Below are 9,205 nucleotides of genomic sequence, written 5' to 3'. Positions count from 1 at the left end.
CTGAGGCACAGTGAAGTAAGTAGTTTTAAGTAGAAGAGCAGGGGCTTGAACCAGGTCCTCTGACTCCAAAATCAGTGTTTTTAGTCTCTATAGCTCTCTATAGTCTTCTCCTGGGACCAGAATATTCTTGCCTCTCAAAGGGGGCTATGCCTGGTACCTGGACACCTATTTAGTTTAAATGAGCTAGCAGAATAGTGAATCTCCTGGAGTTTGTCAGGCCCTCGTTGCTCCACAGCAGAGACCAGAGCCACCTGAGCCTGGAATCCCTGTATCTACTGGTTTCCTACCCTCCCTCTGGTGCAGCCGAATGAATTCTCCCTTGCACCCCCTTTTCTGTGCATCCTTCTGTTCCCTTCTGATAGAGCACAATGCAATTGATTAGGCCCAGGCCTCTGTTTTCTCAATTTCAATCACATCCTGGCCCTGCCTCCCTGAGATTACAGGCGGGTCACCTTGATTGCGGTTTCCACCGTTCACAAAACTCTTCAGTCGTTTACAAAACCATCTCTCGCCTCATTCACTCCCCCACCTGGCTCTTCTTCTCTGTGATGCTGTGTAGATTTTACTGGCTTAAGACTCAGAGGACAATTTTATTTCCAAGTTCATGGTGGGGGAGGAGGACACCTAATTGACTAACGTTGGGTGTTTCACATGCATCATCTAATTTGATCCTCACCACGAGGCTGTGCGGCAGTATGATTATTCCCATTTTTCAAAAGAGGAAATGAAGACGCCGAGAGGCTACAACATTTGCCCAAGGTCACACAGCTGGATGGTAGAGTCAGGATTTGAGCCCTTGGACTTCAAAGTCTCATGCATCCCACTGTGTCATATTCCCTTATTTGATGGAGCAGCATGGGAACGTATAATACTAACCCAGAGTCAAGTTCAGGGAGGGCATGGTGTAGATAGGGGTCTGGAGTAGCCCCATATATGCCCGAGGATTATATTCATAAAAGAACCAAGTCATTTAGTAATTTTCACACATTTACTGATGTCTCCTGTAGGCTAGTCCTGACCAGGAGGCAGAACAGTAAATGATTACAACACTTAGGGGCAAAGTCAGTCTGGAGGCCAAGGGAGATTTCTTGGAGGACGTGAAAGAAAAGTCTGCCTTATGAAGCAGCCGGAGGGTGAGATCATCTCCCATGGAGGGAACAGCATGTGCAAAGGCTCAGAGATATGGTAGAGCAAGGCCAAGTCAGGCAAGTGCAAATAATTATGTATGGGAGGAGTGAGGGTGCAGATGAGGCATGGAAGAAGAAGGTTGGGGGATTAGAGGCAAAAAGCAGAAGGGTCGAAAATCCAAGGGGTATGGCTCCTGAGTTGTAGAGAAAAGTCACAGAAGAAATCTGGGGGGTGGCCAGGACTTATTGAGGGTGTCTATCCTGGATCCTGGCCAGGACTTATTGGGGGTGTCTATCCTGGATCCTATTGTTTCGGTACTGAGCTGGATGGGCCTACTATCCACTCCAGTAGTTCTCTCCCCCATTTTACACACACACACACACACACACACACACATTCTCTCTCTCCGCACCCCCCGACGGTCCTGCAGTGAGTGATGTCCATACTCCCTCTAGTGTCCATTCTGGGTACTACACCCAGAACTCTAGGAAACTTTGGGGATGGGAAGACTAGGTCCCTTTAGGAACTTCCCACCACAGGATGGGAGATAAGGCACAGTTCCTGCTCTCAGAGAGCTCACAATTTAATGGTAGTGAGGTGAATAGGACAGGCACAGGCTGAAAATGACGATAAAGGGTGTGTGGGAGAACAGGGTCGGGTCCTAACTCAGTTGGACAGGGGGAAGTCTGGAAGGCTTCTCAGTGGAGGTGTTGCTTCACCAGAGACTTGCAAAGGGAGTAAAAGTTTGCTTGATAGAGAAGAAAGAGAAGGACATTCTAGACTTGACAGAATTAAGTGAGCTCAGAGGCAGGAAATGGGACGTGCAAGGAGTTATAATGAGGTAGGCGTGACTGGAGTGTAAAATTTGAGGGGCGTTTGTGGCTAAAGATGAAGATAACCAGGTAGGCATGGGTCATGTCTGCCAAGCATTTGGGCTAGTATTCTAAGCCCTGGACAATGGGAAGCCACGGGATTTTGAGCAGGGGAGTAACAAAGTCAGATTCACTTTTCAGAAGGAACCCTCTGGTGACCAAGGCGGAGCTAGGATGGAAAGGGGAAGAGGCAGGACAGGGATACCCCTCTTGATGCAAAGAACCACACCAGGTCACACTAATAGGAGGGTACATAGCTTTGAGCAGGTCTGTGAACCATACATATCGACACATGTGATGTCACCTACAGACATGTCAGTGGGATCCCAGGCTGAGCACCCACAGACCAACAAATCCATACTGATACACACACAGATGCAGGAGCCCAAGGGAAACCAAGGACATACAATTACCTCCAGACACAGGCTGACAGTGAGAACCACACATACCATACCCTGACAGACCTAGGAATTCTCACACACACACACAACACGCACACGCACACGCACTCACTCACACTCACACACTCACACATACACTGTGTGGCTGTCAAGGGCCCTACCCTGCCCCCTTCTGTGTCCCCATCCCCCCTCCCACCCCCGTCCTTCACCACCTCCAACAGGAACAAAGCTGACCTTTGCCCTCTGGCCTCTGGCCTCTCCTCCCACACCCCCTGCCCAGAGGGAGGAGCTGTTTGAAGTCTGGGCTGCAGCTGGGGTTTCCTGTTGCCTGGAGGAATGTGGGAGGACTTGCGAGGAGGAGGGGCTAGCCCAGGAGGAGGGATAATGGGGGCCTAGGGGCCTTAGATCCCACTGTACCACAATGAGGAGGGGCTTCCTGCTTCCACGGTCTCTTGGGCCCCAGCTCTGAGCTGTTCCCATCCTGAGGAGGGGAAGACCAAGGCCATAATGGCTCCAGTCCAATGGGTCTCTTGATCCTGGATCTGTAGCTCAGAGGCTTAGAAGAGTCCCTCAACCTCTCTCAGCCTCAGTTTCTCCTTCTGTGCGCTGGGCTGAACCATTCTCAAGCAAACCACACCTCCCCTGAGGTGAGCTCCAAGAGTGGGGCTAACCCTAGAACTTCTGTATTCGGGGAAGGCAGTGCCCATGCCCACCCAAGGCTCATTTCACTCTGCCCTTTCCGTGAGCCCCAAGGGCCTGGTTCCAAGCTGCTCTGACCTCTCAGTTATTGTCATTATTTTTTTTTAAAGATTTTATTTATTTACTTGACAGAGAGAGAGAGACAGCGAAAGAGGGAACACAAGCAGGGGGAGTGGGAGAGGGAGAAGCAGGCTTCCCGCAGAGCAGGGAGCCCGATGCAGGGCTCCATCCCAGGACCCTGGGACCATGACCTGAGCCGAAGGCAGACGCTTAACTACTGAGCCACCCAGGCACCCCAGTTATTGTCATTATTATTATCACGACTCAATCCCTCAACTTGCCCTTGCCAATTTTCAAAGTGCTTTCATATCCTTGTGCTCAGTAAATCTCCACAGCCCTGCCTGTAAAACAAGGAGGGAATTACTCCTCTATTTTACACATATGGGAACTGAGACTTGGAGAGGTGAAGGATACGAGAGTTGATGCACAATCAGAACTGGGCCTGTCTGGCTCCTATTCCACAGGGCCTCCAAACCCTATAGTCCCACAATTTTATCCCTAGACTCTCACCTCTACTTCCTAGGGTCTAGGTATACCCTCGTCTGCTGCATTGAAACAAAAGTGGCTAGAGTGAGCTGAGCCCAGAAAGGATGATGCAGGCTCTTCCAGAACCTGGGTCCTCTCCTTCAGGCCTGCCTTCTGGGGGAGCGTACAGCTACCCTGCCCAGCCTGTGGTGACCCTGACACTGTTTCTGAGGACTGGGTAGCCCCCTTTTAGACTGCGGCTACTGGCGCAGACATGGAGAGTTGACACTAGGTGGCGGCAGCAGCCCACAGGAAGAATCAGCTTGAGTTTGTCTGGGAAGACCCCCGCCCGCCCAACATAATTTAGAGAAGCTCCAAGAGAAAGACCAGCCTCCAAACGACTGGAAAACTTGGTAATGCTTGGTTTCCAGTGATGCTCAATACCTTAGGGGCTAATAATACCCACCCTCTCTGGGAAGGGGGCAGCTGAAACAGCCTGGATGGAAGGTGCATGCTTGGAAAACACAACCTAACGTCTATTACTCTCTCACTCAAGGAGCCATGGCCCAGCCAGCTGATCTTACCCTCTGCACCTCATCACTAAACCTCTCCCCTCTCATGCCTTTCCCAAATTGCTCTTCGTCTCAATCTACCTGGGGCTTCCCATCTCCCCTAAAACACCCAACTTTCTCCCAAAACTTGATTCAGACTAGGTAAAAGAAAGGGGAACCTGAGCCTCTTCCACCCCCCCCAATGCTAAAGTCTCTCCCATGGGGTACCAGCTAGATCAAGATGCCAAAGCCTCATGTATTTGCGATAACTTTAGACTCAGGCTTCGGACCCAAAAAGGCCCCTAACAACTTAAATCGCTGCTTTCATTAATATCTGACCTTAGAATACTTCCCATTCAATGAATAAATCTTTGAACCCAAGGTCTGCCTGCAAAGAGAAGCTGCTCCCAAATGGGGGCCTCTCCAGCTGGCCGTGCCAGCCCCTTGATGCCAGATAAATAGGTGTACTGTTTAGACTGTTTAGAACCCTCACTCTCTCTCATTGCTGCTGCCCTCCTAGCCTTGCCCCCATCAAAGGGCCAATAGAGGGTGCCCCCCAGAACCCTCTTCTTTTGCCCTTTGGGGGTTTCAGACTGTCCTAAAGCCGGTGCTTGGGAGGGGGAGAGGTGTAGGGAAGGTGGTGACAGGGAGTTGTAGTTGGAGAAATGTCACCACCTGCCTTTGTCACACTCTGGCCATCACCCTGCAGGGCCGAAGGAGGAGTCAGAAACAGGTGGCCCAAGAACAAAGGCACTTGCGAAGGAGCTTCAGACATGGGGCAAGACAAAGTCAGCAGAAACATGGCTAAGGAATGTCAGACACACAGATGAAATGGGAGACTAGCAGAGTACCAGTCAGGGCTGATGTTGGTAGCTACTGAGGACAGGACAGTGATCCTGCATTATTCTTCTCAGTGTCCCCTGTGAGCTCTACATATCTCAGTTAACATCTGTTGAATTAAAGCACCAAGGGAGGACACACAGATGCTGGGAGTGAAGGTCAGACAGAGACCTGGGAGTCACAACTTCCTGCCATGGCCCAGAGGTTAGGCAGTGGGTGTTGGTTAGGCAGTGGGGTAGGACCAGTGGGCTGTCCAGCTACTTCCCCCTTGGTAACCAGGCCCAGGCAGGGCACATTCCCATCTGTGGGGATAGGCCAGGCAGGGGGCCTGGAGCTAGGGGCTGGATAACAGATGTGACCTGAAGAGGAGGTAGGTGAAAGTGCTGAGCCCAGCCCCTTGGCCGCAGCAGGAACTCTGAACTGTTGAATCTTGCTTCCTGACACAACCAAAATGCTCAGTCGAATTCAGGAAGGGGGAGGGGCGCTATTTGTGGATTATCCAGGACTTCTGTGCCCTGGCCACCCTTGGACTTCTAGGAAAACTAGGAGTTGCAGGGGCTAAACCCAGTGGTCAGAGCTTGGGACGGGGGTCCCTGAATGAGGAGGAAGCGGTGGTGGGGCTTTGAGGTTTCTGGAGCAACCCTCGCGTCAAAAACGTCGTGCTTTACTCGATAAGAAACCTTTTCAGAAAGGGAGAACGTCCCCAGACTCAGAAAGCCGGTCTTCCCCTCTCTCTTCTTCATCTATCCTTTAATTGGGGCGCCCCAGAAAGTCGCAGGCCCTTTGGCTAATCCCTTGATTCCCTATTCGACTCATTCCATTCTCAGACCCCGCCCCTTCGCTCCCACCCGCAACCTCCGCTCAAGCCAGAGCCCCCCGCAGGGAACAAGGAACGAGAGAAACATCCCTAGTCCTTCGGGAGAACCGGCACCCTTGGTAAACGGAGGACGCGCCCCCCTCCCCCACGAGGGGCCCGCGCGCAGTCCCCGCGGGCTCCCGGCCGCGCCGTCGGGGCAGCCGGCTCGGCCCCGCCCGCCCCGCACGCCGAGCGGCCGGGGTGGGGACTACAAATCCCGGCGTGCCGCGCGCGCGCTCCCCCCTGGGGTTCCGGATGGTGAGCGGCGAAGGTAAGGCGAGCTCGCAGAGGCAGCGGCGGCGGCGGCGGAGACGGAGAGAGGCAGGCAGGCAGGGCGAGGGCGAGAGACGGAGGGAGGGAGCGAGCGAGGCAGACCAGACAGACAGACAGGCGGGCGGGCGGGCGGGCAGAGCGAGCCACCCGCCAGGCTGCGCTCAGCCCCGCTCGCAGCGGAGAGAGCAGAAGGCAGGAGGAGGGAGGGGAGGAGGAGGGAGGGAGAGAGGGAATCCAGCTACCACCACCCAAAGCCAGCGTCTGCTTTCTGTCCTCATTTCCTTTTCCCACCCAGCTCGGAAAGCAGAGAAAGGCAGAGAGAGCGAGAGATAGAGACAGTCAGAGAGACAGACAGACAGCCGGAGAGCGGGAGGGAGGAGGGCGGAGGAGGAGGAGCAGGAGGAGGACTACGCGGGGCGCGTTCCCTCCCAGGTTTGCAATGGGGGGGTGGGGGCGGGGGTGTCCAGGGCTGTGAGAGTGTGTGCGCGGCGGGGGGAGCGAGGGGGGCGCAGAGAGCGAAGGAGTGATCAAGGTGGGGGGGGCGCCGCGGGAGCGGGGGGCCGTGTCCAGCGGAGTTAGCGGCGGAGAATGTGAGCCGAGACGCGAGCCATGCTGTCAGCAACGGCGGGCGGCTCAGGGCTCCTCCACGACTCCTCTCCCCAGCAGCCGGGCGCCCGCGTCGCTGCCGCCGCCGGAAGACTGACGCCCCCCAAAGCCCCTCGCCTGGCTCGGACCCACGGAGCCGGCAGCCCAGCACTCCGGTGAGTGGCGCCTCCTCCCGAGCCCTAGACCCCGCTGGGGACCGGCCGGCCGGGCTCTTTTGTGCAGCGCACCGGGGGGGGGGCCCGCGCCCCCTCCGCGCGCCCCGGTCCGGTCCGCGGGACCCGGTGGCTGCGGTGCCCGCGGTGCGATCGGTCTTTGTTTCCACCGGGGCCCGCGGCTCGGCTGGGCTCGGCTCGAAGCCTGGCAGGCAGCGCCGGGAAGGGGGAGGGGGAGGTGGACGAGAAGGGGGGGCGGGGAGGGGGGGTTCTCGGGTTTCCTGGCCGCCCCGCAGCTCCCCCGGCTCGGGGGCGAGGTGCGCGCCCAGCGCTGCCGCGCGCCCCCTCCTCCTTCCTCCTCCCTCGGTCTTTGGATTTAAAACTGCAATTTGCTCTCCAGCTTGCTGAGAATGTGGGGGGGGGAGAACGAAGGGGGGACCGTGGGAGCGGAGAACAAGGCTGGATTTTAGGAACGGCGCTGGGAAAGGGGGAGACTGCGGAGGGAGGAGCCCCTCCCCTCCAACCCCCAAATCCCAAGGTTCCGCTGGTGCTCTGGGAGTTGAGGGGCGGGGACCTAATGACCCGGAGGGGGTGTGGGGCGGAGGAGGGATTTGGGGGTGGCCAGGGCCGGAGGGGTTGGGCCGCGTGCCCGGTTACCTGGCGAACAAAGTCGGCTCACTTTTGCATAAATAAATAAATAATCGCCTATCAATGCGTTTCCTCTGGGGCTCTGATTGAATCGGGTCCCCTCTTCCCCAGGGGGTGGGGTGCTGAGTGACAGCTGTCAGCCCCCTGGGCCGGGAGCTGGGGGTGAATTGCTGAATCCCTGTGCCTTTTGGCTAAGGGCGCCTTCTCCTGCTGGGTCCTGGTCCCCGGGCAGAGCCAGAGGGGCAGGGGGCTGGCTCTGAGTCTAGGAAATAACCTTGTTTCCTGTTCTACAGGAAAAGGGACAGCGACCCAGAGTTTGGGGGCTGGGGATGAGGACTAATGGGAGCTGGAGGGGTTCCCTAGCAGCCTGACCCCCCCAGCCTCCTGCCAGGCGAAGGGGCCAGCTGAGGGAGGAAGGATGTGGGCCTTGCTGGCCGGAGGCGGGAGCTGGGGCTGTCCCTGAGGCGGGCAGCGGGCACAGAGCGGGAGGAGGGAGAGAGAGAGAAGCGGGGGCGGGAATTCTCTACCGCAGACCCTGGGGGCCAGGGCCAGATGTGGAGGGGTGGGGAGTCCCCCCTCCCTCCTAGCTTGGGGGCCCTGGGGCCGGGCTGGGAGGGGCTGAGCCTGGTGCCCTCGGTTCTGCACCAGTGCCTGACTGGCAGGGCCAGCTGAATTTGGGCCCAGGCGTCACCCTGGGAGGCAGGGCCAGGCTGCACCAGCCTGGTCCCTGAGCACAAGGAGGGACCCTTGGGGGGCCTGTGCCTGTCTGGCTGGGCAGGCGTTTCCCGCCGGACCAGTTGGTGTCAGGCGGGACTTGGCCCCAGCTCCCTGGGCAGAGCTCAGGGTGTGAGGACAAGCTTTGCCTCCGGGTCAGGGTGGCCACATTTTGTCCGCTGCTGCTGCTGGCGGGGCGGGGGCATGTGCCCGGGCCTGGGCAGAGTCCTGCCAGGAGTATTTGGGGTGTTTCTATTGTTGGCTTGTTCCTGTTCCGTGTGGCCCCGTGTGTGTGTGTGTGTGTGTGTGTGCATGTGTGTGTGTGTGTGTGTGTGCCCTGGCTTGGAGGGGGGGCAGGCTGGGTTGTGGTGGTGAGCTGTGGGGGGACCCCCCAGGTGGCATGTGCATGCCGCTTGCCATCTCCCTCCTTGGAGCAGATGTATATTTATTTTTATAGCAATGGAAAATCAAACTGGATAGTAAGTTGAATTCATTTTTTTTCTCCTGCTGTGTCAATAGTTGGAATAACCCCCAGAGACTGGTGAACTTCTTGCCCCAGAGCTCCCTCCCTTCAGAGGTTGCACAGATCAGTGAGGGTCTGAGCTTAGGGGGACCAGTGGGCACCAGTCCAGACCAGTGACTCTTGTCCCTCTTGGTCTGGCACTGGGGCAGGTGCCTGGGTGGGCAGGTATTATCCCCTCCCCACACATCCCCCCTAGGCCCCGGGGAGTTGTCTGGCCTCAGCCACCTCCTTGGTCAGTTCCTAAGCTGTGCCCAAGCCCTCGGGGACGTTCTCCTGGTGGGCTCCCTCCTCCTGCCTGGGCTCCCGGCCCACGTGCTGATATTTATTTTCTGTAGTAAAATCCATTTTTAATGCCGTTACTTTTGAAATAATATAGAGAGAAACAAATGTGATGTGTTTAAGTTGCCCTCTGTGAGT

The 9,205-nt window shown here is 56.7% G+C and overlaps 1 protein-coding gene across 12 annotated transcripts in view; it reads left to right on the top strand.

Moving 5' to 3' along the window:
* The first annotated feature begins 6,114 nt into the window (after positions 1-6,114).
* The window catches only part of AHDC1 (AT-hook DNA binding motif containing 1), a 63,635-nt gene continuing 60,544 nt past the window's right edge, over positions 6,115-9,205 (top strand). For 4 of the 12 annotated variants that reach the window (XM_031039035.2, XM_081817834.1, XM_081817826.1 and 1 more), the window contains exons 1-2: positions 6,171-6,577; positions 6,812-6,906. The gene's annotated coding sequence lies outside the window, so the exon portion shown is untranslated. Of the gene's footprint in view, positions 6,144-6,170; positions 6,578-6,626; positions 6,907-9,205 lie in introns of those variants that run through there. The other 8 variants (XM_081817836.1, XM_081817830.1, XM_081817831.1 and 5 more) reach the window with 4 other exon arrangements.

The sequence above is a fragment of the Leptonychotes weddellii genome, chromosome 4 (genome assembly GCF_054177405.1).
Source record: "Leptonychotes weddellii isolate Sample4059 chromosome 4, ASM5417740v2, whole genome shotgun sequence".
Lineage (NCBI taxonomy): Eukaryota > Metazoa > Chordata > Mammalia > Carnivora > Phocidae > Leptonychotes > Leptonychotes weddellii.
Note: the sequence above shows the minus strand (reverse complement) of the source record. Positions and strands in the feature narration are given on the sequence as shown.